Source organism: Lissotriton helveticus, chromosome 10, assembly GCF_964261635.1.
Source record: "Lissotriton helveticus chromosome 10, aLisHel1.1, whole genome shotgun sequence".
NCBI classification, from domain to species: Eukaryota; Metazoa; Chordata; class Amphibia; order Caudata; family Salamandridae; genus Lissotriton; species Lissotriton helveticus.
In genome coordinates this window covers 899,749,547-899,770,762 of record NC_136071.1, presented here as the reverse complement: position 1 = coordinate 899,770,762, position 21,216 = coordinate 899,749,547, and the positions used below count along the sequence as shown (strand labels likewise).

At 45.1% G+C, this 21,216-nt stretch overlaps 1 protein-coding gene across 4 annotated transcripts in view; it reads left to right on the top strand.

Annotated features, from left to right (window-relative positions):
- Nucleotides 1-7,122: 7,122 nt before the first annotated feature.
- Nucleotides 7,123-21,216, top strand: part of LOC144784620 (thiamine pyrophosphokinase 1-like) — a 1,414,696-nt gene continuing 1,400,602 nt past the window's right edge. The window contains exon 1 of one of the 4 annotated variants that reach the window (XM_078663541.1): nt 7,123-7,568. The gene's annotated coding sequence lies outside the window, so the exon portion shown is untranslated. The remainder of the gene's footprint in view (nt 7,569-21,216) is intronic. The other 3 variants (XM_078663543.1, XM_078663544.1, XM_078663546.1) reach the window with 3 other exon arrangements.

The window sequence follows — 21,216 nt, the reverse complement described above, 5'->3', positions numbered from 1 at the left end:
TAACCATACCTCATCTCCCTGTTTGTAGGTAGGTTCTGGACATCTGTGCTCATCTGCCTTTTTTTCCGACCTAGCCTTGGCCTGATCTAAATTTTCTTTTAATTGCTTTATGTGTTGCATGTATCTTTTGTATTAGCTCAACTACTGCAAGAGTAGAACAAGTAGTGTATATGGGACCAGGAAAAGTTTGTGGATGATATCCAAATGTACTATAGAGAGGTGTGTAGGAAGTGGAGAAATGATAACTATTATTATAGGAAATCTCAGCTAGCCAAACCAAGTCATCCCATTCAGTAGGAGAGTGAAGAACCTGACACCTAATATACTGCTCAAAACTTTGATTGACCCTCTCCGTCTGTCCGTCTGTTTGGGGGGGATGACTGGAGGACAATCGTACATCAATCTGCAACAAGGTACATAGACCTTTCCTGAACTTAGAAATGAATTGAGCACCCCTATCAGAAACTAGGACTAATGGAAGCCCATGTAAACGAACTATGTGTTGCAAAAATATTGAGGCCAATGTCTGTGATGTAGGGAGACCAGTCAAAGGAACAAAATGAGCCATCTTTGTGAATAAATCTACCACCACCAAGAGAGTAGTATGTCCTTTCGATGTACGTGGTAATTCAACAATAAAATCTAAAGATACTGTATACCAAGGACATGGAGGTGTCGGTGGGGGTTGTAAGATCCCTGCTAGGTTTTGGTGAGAGACCTTTCCCTGTGCGCATACGTCGCATGTTTGTATGTAGCGTTTAGTATCTTTCCCCACAGCAGGCCACCAAAAATACCTCCGTAAAGACTCAAGTGTTTTCTTGTAACATGGATGTCCTGCCACAGGATGTTTATGACACCATTCCAGAGCTTGTACTTGTAATTCCTGTGTGGGGAGGACTAAGCCTCCTTGTACACAACCGTAGTTTTGTACCCTGGTACTCTCTAGTTTTCCTACTATTTGTTTTAGGTCTATGGATTGTTGTGCCTCTTTGATCTTGGCTAAAAAATCTTCCTGGGAGCACACTGCCCCAATTATCTTTTCTTTGGCTATGATATGAGGTGGTTCATCCAAGGCTTCCATTGAACCAAATCCTAAACGGGACAACGCGTCAGCCTTTCCGTTCTTTCTTCCTGCTTGGAATTGAATCTTGAAATCATAGTCACTAAAAAACAGGGTCCATCTTAATTGTCTCATGGACAGGGCTCTGGCAGACTTCAGAAACTGTAAATTTCTATGGTCCGTTAATACTGTGACTGTGTGATTGGCCCCTAACAAATACTGCCTCCACTCTTCAAAGGCTTTTTAGATAGCTAATAATTCCTTGTCCCATATAGTATAATTGATCTCAGCAGTTGTTCATTTTCGGGAATAATAGGTCACTGGATGAAGAATGCCTGAACTAGGATCTGGCTGGGAAAGAACCCCCCTACAGCCACTTGGGAGGCATTGGTCTCTACTACAAAAGGATAGGCAGGATTCGGATGTTTCAAAATGGGGGCTTGAGTGAAAGCTTCCTTGAGTTTACAAAAGGCCTCCTCTGTCTCAGGTGTCCAATGAAAGGTTATACCTTTACACAACAATCGAGTGATTGGAGATGCTAACTCAGAAAAATTGCGCATAAACCTCTTGTAAAAGTTGGCAAAGCCAAGAAAACTCTGAATTTCTTTCACATTCTGTGGTGCTTGCCAACGATGAATAGCAGCTACTTTTTGAGGATCCATACTAAGTCCCTGAGGGGAAATGATGAACGCTAGAAAAGCGACCTGTTGTGTATGGAACACGCATTTTTCTAGTTTATAATTAAGTTTGTCTCTTAAGCGTTCAAGTACCTTTCTCACGTTTTACGTGCTCTTGCATGGAGGAAGAGTAGATCAACAAATCATCGATGTAAGTAATGACATAATCATCTAACATGTCTTTTAGCACCTCATTTATAAAAAACTGAAAGGCAGAGGGGGCATTACAGAGCCCAAAGGGCATGACCAAATACTCGTATAACCCAAATTTGGTGCAAAAGGCTGTTTTCCATTTGTCTCCCTCCTTAATACGCGCAAGGTGATAAGCCCCACGAAGATCTAATATGGTGAACACCTTAGCATCTTTTATTCGATCAAGGAGGGAGGAAATCAATGGCAAAGGATACCTGTTCTTAATAGTAATATCATTAAGCGCCCTATAGTCGATGCTACATCTGAGATCTCCCTCTCTCTTCAGTATAAAAAAAAGAGACGAGGAAGCAGGGGATCTAGAAGGGCGAATAAATCCCATCTTTAGCATGTTATCCAAATATTCTCGTAAATAGACATTTTCTTTCTCATTAAGAGAGTATACCCTACTACAAGGTATATGAGCTCCTGCTTGTAAATCTATTCTACAGTCATAGAGTCTGTGCGGAGGAAGACTACTGGCTTCTTCCGCATCAAATATAGACCGAAGATCTTGATAAACGGCAGGCAAAGAACCTTCATCCGAGGTAGCAAGAGCTGCTTGATTCTGAATTTTATCTGAGACATAAGGAGAACGTTAACTACAACAATCAGATTTAAATTCTAGTGTCATCTTGTCCCAGTTAATAAGCGGGTTGTGTAATCTTAACCAAGGTAATCCTAATATGACTGGGAATTGAGGAGATTGTATCAAATCAAATTCCAAAGTTTCTACATGTTTTTGCTCAATGGTTACTTGCAGAGAAATGGTAGCATGGGTAATGGGGCCTGACTTCAAAATGCTGCCATCAATAGTAGTGACTTCTTCTAAAACTGCTTTAGGTACTCTAGTGAGGTTACATTCTCTGGCCCAGTGATCGTCCATAAAATTGCCTGAGGCTCCTGAATCTAACATGACTGACTTCAAGTGTGTGTTGTTCCCAAGACAATTGAGATTTGACAAAGAAATGACATGTTTGACTTGTCAATAAATCTAAGGAGGAGACAACCCTGAAGTACCCGATGTCCACGTCTCAGGGGACTTCGGGACTTCTAGTTTCCCGATGTTCTGGTTTGTCGTGGTTTGGTGGGACATTCTCGAAGGAAATGGCCTTGTTTCCCACAATACAAACACAACTCAATCAATCAGAGTACTTGTAAAGCGCGCTACTTACCCGTGAGGGTCTCATGGCGCTATGGGGAGGGGGGACGGGGGGACGGGGGCTGCTGCTACTTGTTGTCTCTTCTGCTCTGTCTTTCTTCATTACTTAATGGCCCCCTTAAACTCCCTATCTGCATAGGTTCTGTCTCGTCTGCTACTTTTTCTGACTCAGGTTTCTTTTCAAGGTAAGTTATCCACCTGCTTTCTGCTTTGCCCATCTCTCTTTTACGCTCATTTAGCCAATGATCTAGTTTGACCACCAAATCTATTAACTCAGAACAAGTATCAGGAGGATCTACGACCTGGGCTAAGGCGTCCAGGATGCTTGATTCCGCTCCAGAGAAGACATGGCTTGGCAGTTCGGGCTGGACTGTTCCCATGAGGCACAGGGTCAAGGCTGATTTGCATATGGCCATGTCTGAACTGGGGTGGCTTGGTGAGCAAAATAACGATGGATTAAACCCAGATCTGTGAATGGGGGTAAATGTTTTGCCATTGTATAACATTCTGTCCATCATCTTGTGTGTAAGGCGTCCTTTATATCATCCCTCAAACCTTTATAAAATAATGCACTCAGTTTTTCTTCAGGCCAGCCTGCTTCTGCCACCAGTCTGTGGAACGTGGATATATAAGTGGTCAAATCCTTAGTCCCCTGTTTTAGATTCAACAATTCAGTGTCTGCCAAGTGTGTGAAGGTGTGTCGATCAAACAGCTTTTTGAGTTCCCTTTTGAATGCACTGTAATCATGCAACAAAGGGTCATCTCTCTCTATTCGAGGTATGACCCAATTAGCAGCTGGCTGAACCTCCAAGATATGAAATCACAAAAGCCACTTTAGCTTGGTTGGTGGGGAAGCAAGCAGCTTTACACAAAGTGTAACTGACATTGGCTAATGAAGGCGGCAAATTTAGTGGCGTCACCTAGGAAGCGTTCAGGTGGGGCCAACGGTACAGACTGAGGGGTGGAAACTTGTATTACTGAGCCTGGTGAGCTAGGGCCTGGAGTAACATCTACCCTTCTCTCTCTCTGTAAAGCATCTACTCTAGCAGTTAAAGATTGGCTTTCTACCTGTAGATTTCCAATCATGTGTGCCAAATTGGCTAAAGTCACCTGGTTCAGTTCCATGACGCCTGGGCAGAAAAATATCATTTTTTATGGGCTTCGCGTTCTGTCAAAGTCTCACCTTAGTTTCTGCAGAAGCGTCACGGAACTGAAGAATAATCCACGACTTCCCCACTACCACCCCTTGGGAATGTCTATTTACATTCAACAATTGTGCTGTAGGGGAAGAAGGGAAACAAAACAAGGAAAATAGGGAAAAACATTCCCTCGACACGTAACAAACTCCACAGGTCTTCTTAATAAAATAAAGGCTGAAAAGATAAAGGCAATAAGTTAGAAGGTAATTCGGTACTTCTAAACAATACACTAAGGACTACACTAAAAGTTACTCCTTATGGTTACTTGGATTTTCCCGTCATTAACTTGAACAGGATAATAATTAGTGCGATGCTGAACAAGAGGTTAAACTGCAAAAGAAACAGACTATCGGAACTCTCATGTGTGACACTCTCTAATATATCAAATCTAATCTAAACTGATAAATAGCCCACCTGTAGTACCCTTGTATCACTATTTACATCTCCTGTTGGTAAAGACTGTGTGTCTCTATATATATATATATATATATATATATATATATATATATATAGCCAAACGTAGACCACAAAGTGAAACTCCAAAATGAATCTCAAAAGAAATGAACAAACAAAAAGGCAGCGCCTATTAGCGCTGTTACCGTATTGTCGGCATATAACTTCTTCAAAATAGTCCTTTGGCAAATAGGAACAGAGTGGCGGCCAGGAGACGGAACAAGATACCAGGACGTCCGGCTGACCAACGGAACCCAGAGGCGTAGTCCGGCCAGTCAGCGGAACGCCTAACTGCAAGTCCGGTCCAACGACCTGCAAAGAGCAATAAAGGAGATGTCCGATCACTTGGCAAACTGTAATGAGCATGGGGTGAACAGGAGGCCAAAGTCCAATGTGCAAAACAGCAGGATCCAGAAGTATAGCCCCGTGAAAATCCAGAGATGACGAGACGCAGACGTACTTTCAGAGAGCCAGCTCCAATTCCAGAGTCCCGACGCGGGGAAGTGCAGGGACGCGACGAAACCGGAAGTGAGTGCCTGGATGTACAAAACGACTAGAACGCGAAGTGCCGTTCTGCTAGGAGAGTCAGGTTTTAAACCCGCATGATCTCCTTGCGCATGCGCGTTCCGTGGCCGCCATCCTGTCCACGGCGGCAATCGTGACAATAACAGCCATGGCTGTAATGCCCCATGCCCCGGGTACCAAGGTACAACTATGAGTATAAGTAACAAGTCTCCCTGATGTTGCATGATTTGTAACTTAAATATCAGCTTTAAATATCCAAATTCAAGCATTAGTCTTAAAACATCAGAATGAGTTCTAAAAATACACACACTTTCATCTCTAATTAACGCTTTTCAAATTTGGTATACAAATATTAATTCAACCAAGCAAAAGCTTCAGATTCAACAGGCTGTTCTACACACAAGAGAGCTACTATCAGGCAGCTGGAGAGCTCCCAGTAGCTCACAAGCTACTTTTTTGGAGAAGCCTGGATTGAATATATGAGAAATTACCAGATACAAGTATTTCTATTCACTGGCATGCATCTGGTATCCCTGGACATACCCTGCACATCCTTGCATTATACCAGGACAGCACTTCCATAGTGGAAAGGAAGGCACAAAAATATTAGACACTAATTCAGGAGGGGTAGAAAGGGTGATGCTGTATTTAAATATGTTCTACTGATGAAGAATAAGGTGGTTAAAGAGGAAAGGAGAACAGATAATGGTTAACAAATAAGGAAAGTACGGGGCCTAAAAATCAGTTTTGTAGCATATGGCATTTGACGGAGTGTCATTCTCTTGCCCTTCGCAAACACAAGAAGATGACTGACAGAGTGCTGAAACTTTTTAACCACTCACCCCCAGTCAAGAGATGTGTTAAATCCATTGGTTTTTTTCTCAGCATGTCAACCCCAGTTTGGACCCAGCCATATCTAAATCAGTCTGACCCTGCTCTCCAAGGACACAGCCCAGCCCAAACTGCCAGGTCAGGCCCTCCCTGGACCAGAAACAAGCATCCTAGGACCGGTTTTGGAGTATCACCCTCATCAGCCAGGCTAGCTTGAATCCAGTGGCCCAGCAAGCACGGGACCCACATCTCGCCAGTTGGGGCAAACACAGTAAACACAACAAGATGATGGATGGAGTACTGAAACTTTTCAACCAATCGCCCCAAGTCAAAAGACCTGGGCTTAGTCGTTTTGCTCACTATGCCACCCGTTTGGACCCATCATATGCAAATCAGTCTTGACCCTGCTCCTCATGGGTACAGTCTAGCAAGAATTGGGAGGCCAGGTCCGTTCAGGACTAAAGGAGGTGGTGAATGTTTTGTCACTGGAAAGTTAGGAGGAATAAGCTGGGGGGGGGGGGAGAAGGATTCGACTCATCCAATCGAATCTCCAAGAATGTAATTCTACAGAGCTGGGCAAATACAAGACTAAGAAATAAATTCATCAAATAAAAGAGAAAGAACATTTTACCAATCATGGACAATTGGGTGGCACAAAGTTCAGTCGAACTATATGTAATTTATTAGAAGCAACAAGTTTGCCCAAGCACAGCTAAAGCTGCCCGTTGTCTCTGCACACCATTTGTATCCCCCCTTCCTCCCCCCAAAAAATGACTGCGTTGTGAATATTCTCTACCACGTAAAATCCTCAATCCATGTACTTGGAAACACCTATATTGTGAGAAAAGCAGACCCACGGTTGGCCAGGACATGCCTCAAACACCAAAGTAATCCCAAAACCACTTAACGGGAAGGGATACTTTGCACCTACGGGGTTATAGAACTGCAAGTCCATCGACCGCGCCCTGTGTGGCACCGCCTCACCCGGAGCTCAAAGAACTACCGCAGCAGAGTACAGGGCGTACACGGCCATCGGGCGCGCTCCGGTATTACTCTACTCGTCAACAGATGGGCTACAGCGGGAAAAGCCCGCGTACAGCAATCGCTTGATCACCGATGTCAGCAGCTGCTCCCGAAAATCTAGAACAGAGGGGGCGGCACTATAACCTGGTCTACCACAGCCAAGAACGAGACCAGCACGCGCCTTTCACGCAGCCAGCCCAGGTTGGGCGACACCACTGACTGTTGAAGGAAGTCTCAGACAGACAGCCAATCGTCTCACGTACATATACTTTGTGGTGCCCTGGGATTGGCTGTAGCGAAATACATCGGCAGCACCGCCTGCCAAAAAGCGTCTCCTAGAATGACGTTCATTCGTGGGATTGGTTGTTATACGACCCGGACGTGCTGAAATTACGGACTACTAATATCCTTAAAAGTCAGACAACGGAGTGAGTTCACTGACCGTCCGTGTAAGTAGCGGACAGGTGGTCATGTTAATGGGAGAAAGGGTGGCGGGGAACGTGCATGCCAAATAGAATCAAGTAATTGCTTGTGCCTTTGCGAGTCCTTGGTTTTTAGCATATAACATTTTACAAACTGTATTTTTCCTAAACCACAAGTCACAGAATGCAAAGTTCTACGCTTTAAAAAACACGAGGACTGGCCAAATGTCTTACACGCAGTGTGAGGCACTTGACCGCTTTAGGGATGGGAAATGTGATATTGAAGTGCATTGCCTGTACGGTGAACGCATGTAAGTCCAGTGAGGCTGAGCAGAGGCGTGCTGCATGACCGGATGTTGCTTGCATTGTTACTTTAAACCGAGTACTTACTGGGGCTTTCGAATCGTGCAATGAATATGGTGGGAGGGTGATCTTATGACTAAGGAAGCGTAACTAGGAATCCTTTGCAAGAGGCATGCATGTGTAAATACGGATGTAAGCCAAAATCTGTGAATTGGAAATCTTGTGTTTTACACTGCGTGCCGCTTATCTGCTTAAAACAAGCAAGCCATTTACCAAAGCTGGTTCGTACTGATTTTTTGTAATTAAAAATCAGAAAATTGAGAAACAACGCTCATTCTTACTTTCACACCAATGTCCTGTGCAAACTGTCTCTGCGTTTGTCGCTGGCTCTCTTTTTCTCCTCACACTTAATTTCTTTCCCTTACCTGCAAACGTGCAAATTAATGCTACCGTGTGAGGAGGGAGCTGGTCCTCATGCCGAGAGGTAGCTAAGAGGCACTTAACCCCCCCCCCCCCCTCCACACACCCCAGATAAATAACAAGCATTTGCAATGCAATAGGTCTTGCCTGATAATGTTTGTTGATTTATTGTGTGTTAACAAATATCCCCGGAAGCTTGTTTCCTTCCCAGTGTAAGAATTGGCTTTTGTAGTCTGGTCTGCCCTGTTCCCATGATGCACTGGGCCAGGGACAGACTAATTTGCATACAGCCAGGTTCTGAAACTGGGATGGTGCAATGAGCTAAAAAACGGTGTTGGATCTAGCCCTGATCTCTTGACTGGGTGAGAGTACTCTGCTTAATTCAGAGACTCTGTCCATCACCACCCCTTGTTGTAAATAATTTTGTCCACCCTAAGCGTGGAAGGGTGTACTCAGATGTGAGTCCCTTGCTCATTGCACCATCAGGATTCAAGCAAGCCGGGCCGAAGGCGGCTGTAATGCCAGAAACCGTTCCCCGGAAGCTTGTTTCCTTCCCAGTGTAAGAATTGGCTTTTGTAGTCTGGTCTGCCCTGTTCCCATGATGCACTGGGCCAGGGACAGACTAATTTGCATACAGCCAGGTTCTGAAACTGGGATGGTGCAATGAGCTAAAAAACGGTGTTGGATCTAGCCCTTATCTCTTGACTGGGTGAGAGTACTCTGCTTAATTCAGAGACTCTGTCCATCACCACCCCTTGTTGTAAATAATTTTGTCCACCCTAAGCGTGGAAGGGTATACTCAGATGTGAGTCCCTTGCTCATTGCACCATCAGGATTCAAGCAAGCCGGGCCGAAGACGGCTGTAATGCCAGAAACCGTTCCCCGGAAGCTTGTTTCCTTCCCAGTGTAAGAATTGGCTTTTGTAGTCTGGTCTGCCCTGTTCCCATGATGCACTGGGCCAGGGACAGACTAATTTGCATACAGCCAGGTTCTGAAACTGGGATGGTGCAATGAGCTAAAAAACGGTGTTGGATCTAGCCCTGATCTCTTGACTGGGTGAGAGTACTCTGCTTAATTCAGAGACTCTGTCCATCACCACCCCTTGTTGTAATTAACAAATATCCCAGCAGTAGCATAGGTATATAAGTAATGTGAATTTTCTTTTGCTACTGCTGTTTTTTCTTTAGGAAAAAAAATCTAACAAACATTATAATTTGCAACGCCAATAGCCCTTACTTTTACCAATGCAAGACTTATTGCATTGCAAACACATGGCAACTGGAAAGTAATACGAATGGCGTGGCGGGAGAGGGCAGTCCGGAGAAAGTGTACGGCCCTTTTGTTGGCTCACAAGAAAGTACTGTGCCAAGAACTACGTACAACATTTGTGGCAGATAGGCATTTTAACAACATTTTGTAAATACTAAAATGTAAACTATTGGTGACTTACATGTTGCTAGGAAGCAGTGCTGTGCAAGCGCCTATTTCCTAGTGATCTCAGAAATGGGCCAGTCGGACCAGGGGGCCTATAGATTAGGACCCCGGCCAGGCATTGGTGTACAACGGAAACCGAGACATTCCGCATCCTCAACATGGTCCATAGAGATGGCAGTACAGTCAAACTCCTGTTTAAACACAATGGCGATTACCCCCTCCCTTCCTCGCCAAACGGTCTTTCCTAAGCACCTTGTACCCGTTAGGGATTGACGAGGCAATAGTGGGGTTAGAAGAGTTGTTTAGCCATGTTTCCATAAGAAACAAGAAATCAGGGAGGGAGGGAGAACGCGTGTTAAGAAACATGACCTTATAGGGCCTCACCTGCCTCTCTATGCTGCAACTCACAGTGCTGAGAGCTGACATGCTAAAGTAGTGCAGAAGTTTAAGATGCCTGCTGCAAAGAGCATGTCCTTGTGAGTCCAGAGGTTGTCAGGCAACAACAAAAATGTAAAGGTAACTTTTCTATTTTGTCTTATACACATGAGCATGGCTTCTAGAGCACGGCCTGTGACATTGCTGGCATGTTTGGCTATATGGAGTAAATCAAAATAATGTTGTACATACAACACCTCTGTTTAACTTCTTTTTGCATTAGGAAGTTTTAGAAGAAACAATTAGCAAAAATAGATACCAAACTCTGATGGTTCAATTTTGACAGTGAGGAGTGTCCAGGGCTTTAAGTGGAATGAAAAAACTGAGGGTTCTCTCTAAAGGGCTTGGCGGATGTAATTAAGGGCGTGGCTTAAACACACATAAGCTAAAAATGTGCTTGACATAGTGTGCCTCCTGAATGTTATTTTGCTGCTTCTGTCAGTGCTCCAGATATATAATACAACAAGTAACATTACACCTACAATAAACCAGGTCTATTGACTTCGTCAATGGTTGTTTGTTGCATATGCCAAATAAGCAACAACTACGGCTTCCTTGTATATAATCTTGAAAATGCTTCAGTTGTGAAATGATGAGACAGTGAAAGAACTATAACAAGTCTCGTTGACTTTACATGAAAGGCAATGAAGAGCAATACTACTGCAGAGTTTAAAAAAACGTTCCACCCTAAGGACAAGGGCTAAAAGGGGAAGTCTGATTGGTATCTGTCTGGGCACCTGCTTTTTGGAACTGCTGGTACTTAGCACCGGCAGGACCCGCCCGACTTAAAGCCATGGGAGTGTCCTATCCCCCTCAGTGGAAAGTACAGGAGCCATTTTATTCGCTTACCCCTACTGATTCTGGGGGCAAGATCCCTGCTGTGTCGGACAGCGTAGTGAGCAGCAACTCCAAGAAGATCTGAATTTAGAGCTCACAAGATGCAATGTTTATCTCCTTGAAGAGGCAGGAAAAAAGTGGACTTAGGAGAGAGGGAGGTGTCTGAGGGAGGGTGGAGGGAGTGCTGAAGTGAAGTGTTGTGGGCTAAAGGAGAAAGTCGAGAATGGCAGCAAAGAAGTAGCACAAAGGAATGCAGAAAGTATAGCCACTTGGCTGTTTTTTTTATTTTTTATTACCCTTTATGACTGTTTTTTAGTGTGCCAGCAGGTAAGAAACTTACGTAGGCCTGGTATTGTTTCTCCTTATCAGTACATCGTTTAAGCAGTAAATATAAGAAGCACTTTCAAATGTGTTTTAAAACTGTCATAATGATTCCTGACTGACAATTAAAGTAAACTAAAACAGAAAGGTTGTGTTAAAAATATTACAGACCAATTTATATAATGCTATATTTAAGTATCATGTCTGGGCTTTTCCAGGGGCGTAGCTAGAGCTTGTGGCGGCCGGGGCTATCCCTCAGATTGCCGCCCCTGGGGAGAGGGGTGAGTGGGGGTGGAGGGGTGCTGGGGAAAAAGGACCGAGAGACACGTAGTATCGCCGCTAATAGTTACCTCGATCATGCAAGTTACATGCACATACATGACACGGTCCAAGGCTACACAGTTTAATACACCGGTGACCGGCAGTACAAAGAACACACAGACTGCCACCCTGCAGGATTTCAGGAAGGGCCTAAAAACATGGTTATTCATTTAACGTCCCTCATCAGCAGCACCGCCACCATCCCCCAGTGCCTAGATACCCTCACAGGTGATAAGTAGCGCTATGCAAATCCTGTTTGTTTGATTGATTGACACCCGATTTCCACACATCGCTTGTGCGTATATAAGTTTTATCTGTAAAACTGTATGTCTTTGCAAGTTAAGTGACCCATTCAATGGAGATTGTGCTGTCTATAAATGACAATGCGCGAACACACCATGCTTTAATGATATATGTGCAACATTGTGAGTTCAGTGATGAAGCATTGATGGCAGCGACACCACTCTGAAAATTATTCGAGCAACACTGGGTGTTCCCAATCCTTGGTTATTTCTCTTGGTTATTACCTTCTCTGAAAATGCTCTGACGTCATCCTGAAAATTTCTTTGTAAATATGTATGATTATTATTTTAAATCATTTCTCACATTTTTTTTGTAAAAAAAAACTATAGAGTAAGTACTTTGTCGTCTGCGTGTGGTATAAAATTTTAAATAAAGAAATAAAAACGTAGAAATTACCAGCATTCGCAGAGTTCTATACTTTATGGAATGTTCTCCGACACCCCACTGTACAACCGGCAGCCATGTCTACGTTCCTGCAGTTGCAGGGCAATGCCTGTAATGTTCAGCTCATGATTTGAGCACGTGGAGGGGCGCAGCTGGCACCTGATGTACAGCTAACAGCAGGCCGGGCATAAAGGAAGGAAGAGTTAGTCACATCTGAACTAGGGAATGGCGGAGTGAAAAAGGTGGGAGTGGCATACCACCGCCCCCACCTTCCCGCCAGTCTTCTGCTGCGGTTGGGAAGGCTTTGACTGCTCGATCTGCACCCTGTCCCTCTTCTCTCTCTGCTGTACTCTCACACAGGATGAAGAGCCCACTAGTCGCCCTTATGCTACCGATCCTCGACCTCATCCATCAGCCGGCTTGCTCAGGCCTAGTCCAAGAATACTCCCCCCTCACCACCATCACTGCCAAGGTTTCAGAATGCTATGTGTGGCATTTTCATAATTTCAGTGTGATTATAAGTGACATTTCCACAAATATGAGTGACACTTTATAGCAAGTAAATCAAGCAATGAAGACAAGGGAAACATATAAATATTAGAAATTACACCCATTTAAGCACAGCTGCTAATGTTTCATATTGCTTGTGTGTGAAATTTTTATAGATTCAGTGGATTTATGAGAGACATTCAGTGAATAAATGTGTGACACATCTAAAGTGACTCTTTCTTGCAACCAAAATTATGCAATGAAGTCCATGGAAACAGACAAGAATCGGAAATCACACATTTGTGCAACAAGAAAGTCAAACTCTGCAGCAGATGCTTTTAAAGTTATTATTTAATTTTTAAATAATCAGCACCCTCCACCCCGACCTCAGCTCCAGGTGCAACTGAAGCACAAGTAAGAAAGGGATCTCTGTCACAAAAGCAGAAACCCACTGAGCTATCCACATACAATACAGTTCTGTAAAAGTGGCAGACTTTCTTTATATCAGGCATATTAACCCTCAGCAATAGTTATGGTGAGTGAAAACTGCCAGTAGAGAAAACTGTGACCTCTCTCCAGTGGGAACATTAATCACAGGACTTATCTGTGACTTTCACTTAGCAAGTCTCTTAGCGCTACTTAGCGCTACTTTAAAGAGCTTTCTGATATAACAAAGAAAGCCTTCTTTAAAAACAATAAATATCTTCGGCTGGAATTTGCGCTAATATGAACTGGCCAAGAAGATAAAGTGGGCCAATGACACACAGTTCTACTTTACCTGCATATTGAACAAACGTCGTAGGCAGGTCAGGGGAACAGTGTGAGTGACACTCTGGTCTCCCACCCATACCCCTCCACCCCCGCCGCACAGACCGATGGTCCGGGCAGCGCCACGGTGCAGGACCCCCTTGTGACTATCGTGGCATTGATTCATGGCCGCAGGGCAGCGCAGCCAAGCCGCCTGCTGAGGCCGCACCACCTACAGATGAGTGTGTCACGGAGTCAGTGTCAGCCCTGGCTCTACCAAAAGAGTTATTACATTTGTTTGGTAAAAGAAAAGAAAACAGGCTCACCCAGGCGGGCAACTAGAGCCAAATTTCGGGGGGGGGGGGCTGAAAATATTTTGGGGGGGGGGGGGCTAATGCTTCCAACCACGGACAAAGTGGCTGTGAGAAGGAGTGACCACACAACAAAAGCCTCATTTACAACTAAATGGTCTTTTAAAGACCTGTTAAGTACTCGGGTGCTGCTGCAATTACATGCTCGCCAGCCCGCGAAGCTGTGTCAGCCTGGGCTGACAGGCACGACAGGGGGGCTGAAGCCCCGTGAGCCCAATGGGTGTTGCGCGCCTGGGCTCACCGGAATCTTAAGTTTTCTGCATTACATCGGTGTTCTGCAGAGGTCACGCACGCACCTCACATTTGCAGTTGGCAGCGCGGTCTTGCGCACCTCGGCCCGGTGACGTCAGACGTAGCTAGGGTGACCCGGTCGCGACTCGCGCAAGCACCACACCACCACTACTATGTGTGGTGGTGCGTGTGTTCAGCAATTGCAAGCAGGTGAGCTAAGCTTGCTTTCACTTCAAACGGAGGCGCAGGCAGCACTGATGGCCCATTGCGGCGGCCTTTACAATTTATTTGGGGACACTCACTGAGTGTCCCCAAATAAATTATAAAGGCTGCCGCGCGCGCGCCGCCCCCGAAACAGTGCCGCCTGGGGCGGTCCGCCCCCCTCGCCCCCCCCCCAGCTACGCCGGTGTGCTTTTCTCACTCTTAAACTGTAAAAAAAAAAAAATGACCAGTACGTTTCTCTGGTGAAGGTGGTCACCCTTACTGCAGAACCCTTGAAAACAAACACAGCCACGAGGAAAATGGAATACATATCCTGGAAGAATACCTTACTCGGAGAAAGTAACCACCGAATACGCTTTGGCATCATAAAATTGCCATGAGGCTGAAGAAGTGACATCACACATCTCTCTATTAAGGTTGCCAGTAAAGTTATTGTCTCAAAGGAGGTTGTACTCAAGGTTTGGGTTTTCTTTTTGAGGCAAATGGATTATGGAAGTTGGATTCCTGGTTCATCGGCTGAAACAACAAACCTGAAAACAAAGGTCTGTTAAACAAAAGCCAGGAATGTAGCTTAGCACTGTTGGTAAGCGGTTTGTGCAGCCCAGTAGGTGCCTTTATGACCTTTTAGAGCATACCTACTCTTATTGGTAATAGTGATTTAAAATGAAGTCCCCACCACTGGGGTGAATAGAAGTGTAAAAACACATTAGAGCTTAAGTCCACATGCCCCATTACATGCTTATCTGTACATTTTATTTCTGCAGGCTAAGTGCTGTGAAGGGTTCCTGGGTTAGTGCTGCATGTTCAGGGCTGCCTGCGAGTGAGAGAAGCACTGTGATCCACTGACCATTAAGGCTATACTTTGCAAGTGCTTTAGAGGTTGGTTTTGCTGAACGGAAAGTGGTTTTGTTTTGAGTATGACAGGACAGTGCAGGACACAGTTCAGCTGTGGTGTAAATAAGTGTTTCGTTCAATTAAACACACGGTTAAAGAGGTCTCCTAGTGGTGTGAGATGGTGAAAATGTTACGGTGAAAACTGCAAGGTTAGGAATGTATGCCCCAGGTTAGGAAAGTATGCACCAATAAACAAATTAAGTATTTGCGCAAACAGGGCTCAGTATTATGTCAGATGATCCAATCGGAGTTGATTACAGCAGCGGGCAAGACAAGGACACGGGTCTCTGCCGCCAGCTCTTCAGCCTTACGAGGGCCTTGTAAACTATCAGCACAGCCCTCCATCTCTGCCCACCTGCCTTCGCTATGAGGTAGTATATAACCAAAGGGGTCCCAGTGTATGGAAGGAATTACATAAACAGGGAAAACAAAGTCATAAAGCATCTGCAGCAATTTATCAAGACAAAAAATCGCAATAGATTAGCACACAATGTTTTTAATCACATTGGTGAAAGTTCAAAAGTACAAATGTCTTACTTATGAGGAAACCGTATCATGGGAAATTTACAAAGGTGGTGCCCGAAGGGGAATGAGTGGTGAAAGGTAGTTAGTGAAGGGTAGGGTGGTTGAAAGGTAGTGGCAGTAAATCACAAACAGTTTTGGTATACAGATGAATATATACCACATAGCCAGCATCTAAACAATAGAAATGTAATGCCATATAACACAAAATATCACAGTTATTCAATCACTGTTGAAGAGTTATTAGGCAGGTATTGAAGAGTCGACGTTTCGACCCCTTGATCGTAGGTGTCTTTAACCTTACTGCTGGGGTCTTCATCAGGACTGGTGTGAGGTGCTAGGTGAAGTGGGCACCTATGGGAGAGAGGGGTGTGTGTTTTAAAACCTCACTATTACAATGAACATTTAAAATATAGTGAATCCCAGTAAACTGGGCCAATTGTTATGTTACCATGACTGCAGCGACGGGAGTGGGGTATCTCTCACAGCACAACTGTTGGGATGACACGAGGCTCCAGGGCTCATCAAAATTGCGTGGCAGAGAAAGGGAGACGTCACCTAAGCGATAAAGGTGACCATTAGCCGGTTGCCCGGCACACAGTTATAAATTCAAGAGAGGTTGGCGGCCATGCTGCACTTACTGAGTGTACGCCAAAAGCCAGGCGCAGAGGCAGTCGTGGGAAGGTCTTCCTTCTTAATTAGGGAAGGTGGGTAATGAATGCACACGGGTGTAATTCTAGGAACCGGGATTAGTCGGGAAAAAGATGAGCAGATTGGATCTGAAGAGGAGTAAACAATACAGCTACCGATTAACCCGTAGGTACACCAGCAATGGAAAAGCCTGAAATTGCATAGTTGCAACTCATCACATCTAAAGGATTAAGCCCAAAGAGAACCGTCAATACATCGTTCATCTTGAGACAAGTACTTTAATTAGAGGAACTAGGAAATTAAACAGGGATGATTGCGTCGCGGCTAGAGGAAACAATACACACCCTGAGCGACAAAAGCGTACATTAAAGGTGAGTCTCTTTCAGTGCCTATCTTGCGTAAAACTGATTAGTAAGAACGTGGATCAGGGCCCATCGTTCGTGTCAATAGATAACAACTAAGCAGTGATGTGACAACGCTCTATTGACTATAGGCTAGGGCCTAAACAAATGTAATCGTCCGTCGTTCGGCGGCGGGGATTTGAGCACAATAATTGTTGTCCGGGCTCATGACTATGGACTCGGGAGTAAATAAATGTGATCGTTACTCCTATGGCGGCGAGGTTGGTTTAACACAATACTATATTAAAATAATTTTGTTTTCCACCCTGCAGACAAACGCTGACGAAAAACCTCATGCGAGGTGTCAGGGCTCCATCGTGTGACTAAAGTGAGAAAAAGAAAAGAGCAGCGCACAGGCTTACCTGTTGGTTCATAAAAACGGTGACCGCCAGTGCCTGACCTGAGAAGAAATAGGGCAAAGTCACCGCTTCTTGCGTGCACGCTCGGATTTTGCGTGACGTGGGAAGCATGATAGAGAGTAAGGACCGACTAGATCTTTGCAAGGTGGTTGCTAAGGACGCCCATAGCTGTGTGAAAGCTCGACATGGTAGAGAGGGCCTGATTGATAACGTCAGCGCGATGTAAATGACGTCTGGTGTAATGAGGGTTGTGGAAACGCATATTAATACAACATATTATCCCGTTACATTAACATACCGGTAGTCTGAGTGTATGAATGGGGACAAATCGCAGTTTTGTCTAAGACACAGAAGTACAGTAATATTTGTAAGCATAATGTTGGAGGCCACACTTTGAATTAACAATAACAGAAACGTGAAAGATGTAAGTTGACATGGCATAATTCATATTTGACTTCAAGGGAGAAGAACAAGAGTTTCCAACATAATGCAACAATGTTTTGTCATCCAAATATAACAGTATTTTCATGAGGAGACACTTATAGTTCGGCAAATCGGAAGACATCATTCAGTTGTTACAGGGATAAAAATCTGAATCAACAATGATGCACGCCTCGTTCCGACTCGGTGATTAGCACCGTAGAGCGGAGGGTGGACAGGCAAGAGCCAGACACACTTCCGCCTCACGAGCGGTTAGCGTTCTAGCTTCCCCAAGTGCGAGGGCCATAAAGGCAGGAAAGAGCAGCGGGCGCTTGCGGTAAGGAGTAGACGGTGGCAGAGTCTCCCCTGATCCGCTTCAGATACCAGCTAGCGCTGCTGTAAGGAAGACTGACTGAATTTACTGTCTGCTGTGCGATTTTAAAACGGACATTTTAAAAATAATGTAATCTTGCTGCATTTAATTTTTTATTTACTCACACGCACCAAGCCTTTCAGGGAGTTTGTGCTCAATTGCTAGCCTGCACGCCTCGTTCCGACTCGGTGATTAGCACCGTAGAGCGGAGGGCGGACAGGCAAGAGCCAGACACACTTCCGTCTCACGAGCGGTTAGCGTTCTAGCTTCCCCAAGTGCGAGGGCCATAAAGCCCTCCCACCATACAGAGCGCGCAGCGGTCGCGCGCAGGGGAACGCCTAAGGGATCGCCTAAGAGGAGTCAAAGAGTAGCCCGTCAGCGCCCGTCCGCGCCAGGACGGGGCTAGGGGCTATGGGCTCTGTTTCCCGGGGATCCTCTACTACTATAAAGGCGTCTAGAATAAGGTATTCTAGTCAATTTTTAAAACAATTATGTACTGCCCCTCTTAAAGGCTGCAATAAAGACTCTTGGCCATGTTTAGAGGGTTCGTTTTCTTGTATTAACTGTCAGTTTCAGGCATCCCACATTATACCAACTGTTAGGGAAAAGCAAGAGAAACCCCTGTCTGAGTGTGGCTTGAAGAGCTTTCTATTGAATGTGCGTTCTCTACCCAAGCACCATTCAGAAGTATGGGACCTTGTATTCTCACTACAGCCTGATATATGCTTTTTAACTGAGTCCTGGATGAAACCCCATACTGTCCCTGCTATACTGCTAGGGGTCCCCTCAGGCTATACGTTTTTAAACTTTGACCGCCCTACGAAAACCGGGGGTGGATTAGCTATTCTACATAAGGAGGACTTGAAGGTCACTATACTGGAGCAAATTCATTGCTCATCTATGGAAATTATGATATTTAAAATAAGCTCCGCTGCTAAAACCTTTTGGAAAGGAGCCCTAGTTTATCGCCCTCCAGGACCTATGTCGGGCTTTACTCTATCCCTTCTGGAGGTATTGGCACCACATTTTAAAGCGAAAGAAAACTTCATTCTCCTGGGTGATTTTAATATTCATGTTGATATTCCTTTGCACCCAGAAACCTTAACGCTACTAGCTGATCTTTCCACCTTGGGCCTAGAAATGCAGAACAAGGGCCCTACGCATATAGGAGGTCATACATTGGATATACTTTTTTCCAACTGCTCCTATGTACGATGCTACCCTGCTACTCAAATAAGCTGGTCTGATCACTATTTGGTTGAATTTTCCTTATTGGGTGTACATAAACCCTCCCATAAGCCACCTCTCCCGCCAATTTGGCGGCGACAGTGGCACAAAATAACAGTAGAAGAGCTGCAGAGGGTATGGAAGAGACCCATCTTCACTGAGACAGATAGTGTGGACTCAGCTCTTTCCAAACTTAATGACTCCCTCATAAAGGCAGCCGATATACTAGCACGGCTAAAATTACATAAACAACATCCCACCTCTAAGCGAGAAATATGGTACACTGAAGCACTTAGAGTAGAGAAACAGGGATGTAGAAAGATTGAGAAGAAATGGAGGAAAACTCGAACTGAGGAGAATAAGAAGGCACATCAAGAGGCCCAATCGAACTACTATAAAAATATTAGGCTGGCAAGGAAGAACAGTCTTATCCAGCAACTTGATGAGGCAGGCAATTCCTCTAAGGAACTTTATAAAATACTACAGGCCTTTGTTGTTTTCCAATCTTATCAGTCACATAAAATCTGGGTATCCGGATGATTTTCTACCCGCCAAAATGATTGTTCGCTTGAGCACTTTGATTGGACCTGAGATCAAATTTGTATTAAATCTTTCTCTCAAGGAAGGGCGGGTACCCATGGAGTGGAAGAAAGCAGTGGTGAACCCTATTCGTAAGAACACAGCACACCCATGGACAGAGCTTTCCAACCTCCGACCCATCTCCCTTTTGCCATACTTCAGCAAGATGGCCGAGAAACATGTGAACACCTGTCTGTCAAAATACATCGAGGCAGCGGGGGGTCTGGACTCCTCTCAATCGGGGTTCAGACCCAATCACAGCACCGAATCCGCCCTCCTCTCAGTGACCGATACGATCCGGATGACACTAGATGGAGGAGGCTCAATGATTCTGGTGCTGTTAGATTTGTCCGCTGCCTTCGACACGGTGTCACATGAGATTCTTCTCGGCCGCTTGCGGGAGGTGGGTATAGGGGGTGTGGCCCTGTCCTGGGTGGAGAGTTTTCTCACAGGCCACTCACAAGGTGTCAGATTGGGCTCCCTCCATTCCATCTCTAGGGAGCTCACCAAGGGAGTGCCACAAGGCTCATGTCTAAGCCCTACACTATTTAATGTGTATGTGGCCCCCTTGGCTGACATTGTGAGAGAATATGGTTTCACCCCGGTGTCTTATGCTGACGACACCCAGCTTCTGTTCCCTTTCCAGTCCCTCACTCTAGCAACAATAAAATCTTTTGCGGATGGTATGAGGGCGGTCTCAAACTGGATGGCCATAAACTGCCTCCTGTGTAATGTAGGCAAAACAGAGGTGATGTTATTTGGAGAAGCTCCACTATTGTGGTCCCCAGAGTGGTGGCCTCTAGATCTTGGGCCAGTGCCGAGTCCAAAACAGACTGTAAAAAATCCTGGTGTGCATCTGGATCAGGCACTGGTGCTTAAAGAGCATGCCAATCAAGTTGCCGGTCTGTGTTTCCATACTATCGGACTCCTGCGACGCGTTTTCCCATTTTTGCCTGATTGTCATCGAAAGACTTTGGTCCAGACCTTAGTGGTCAGTAGACTGGACTACTGCAATGGTCTGCTCACTCGGCCAATGAGGAACAACTAAATCGTTTGCAAGTGGTCCAGAATACCGCAGCAAGACTGGTGCTTAACGTTTTGCCCAGGACTCCTTCCCGCCCGCTTCTGGACAGTCTTCATTGGTTGCCTGTTCGGCAGCGGGTTAAATACAAAATCTGCTGTACCATACATAAATGTCTTTTTGGATCAGGCCCAAAGTACTTAATGGACAAGTTCATCCCCTATAGTCCTGGACGCTCTTTGCGTTCAAGTAATCAGCAATTGCTTCAGGTCCCCAGGATTAGAAGGGCAAGACAGGGAGGGCGCGCCCTCTCTTATAAAGGTCCCATTCTCTGGAATTCACTTCCTCTTGCCTTAAAGAATAACTCTAACTTCCAATCCTTTAGGAAGTTCCTTAAAACCCATCTATAT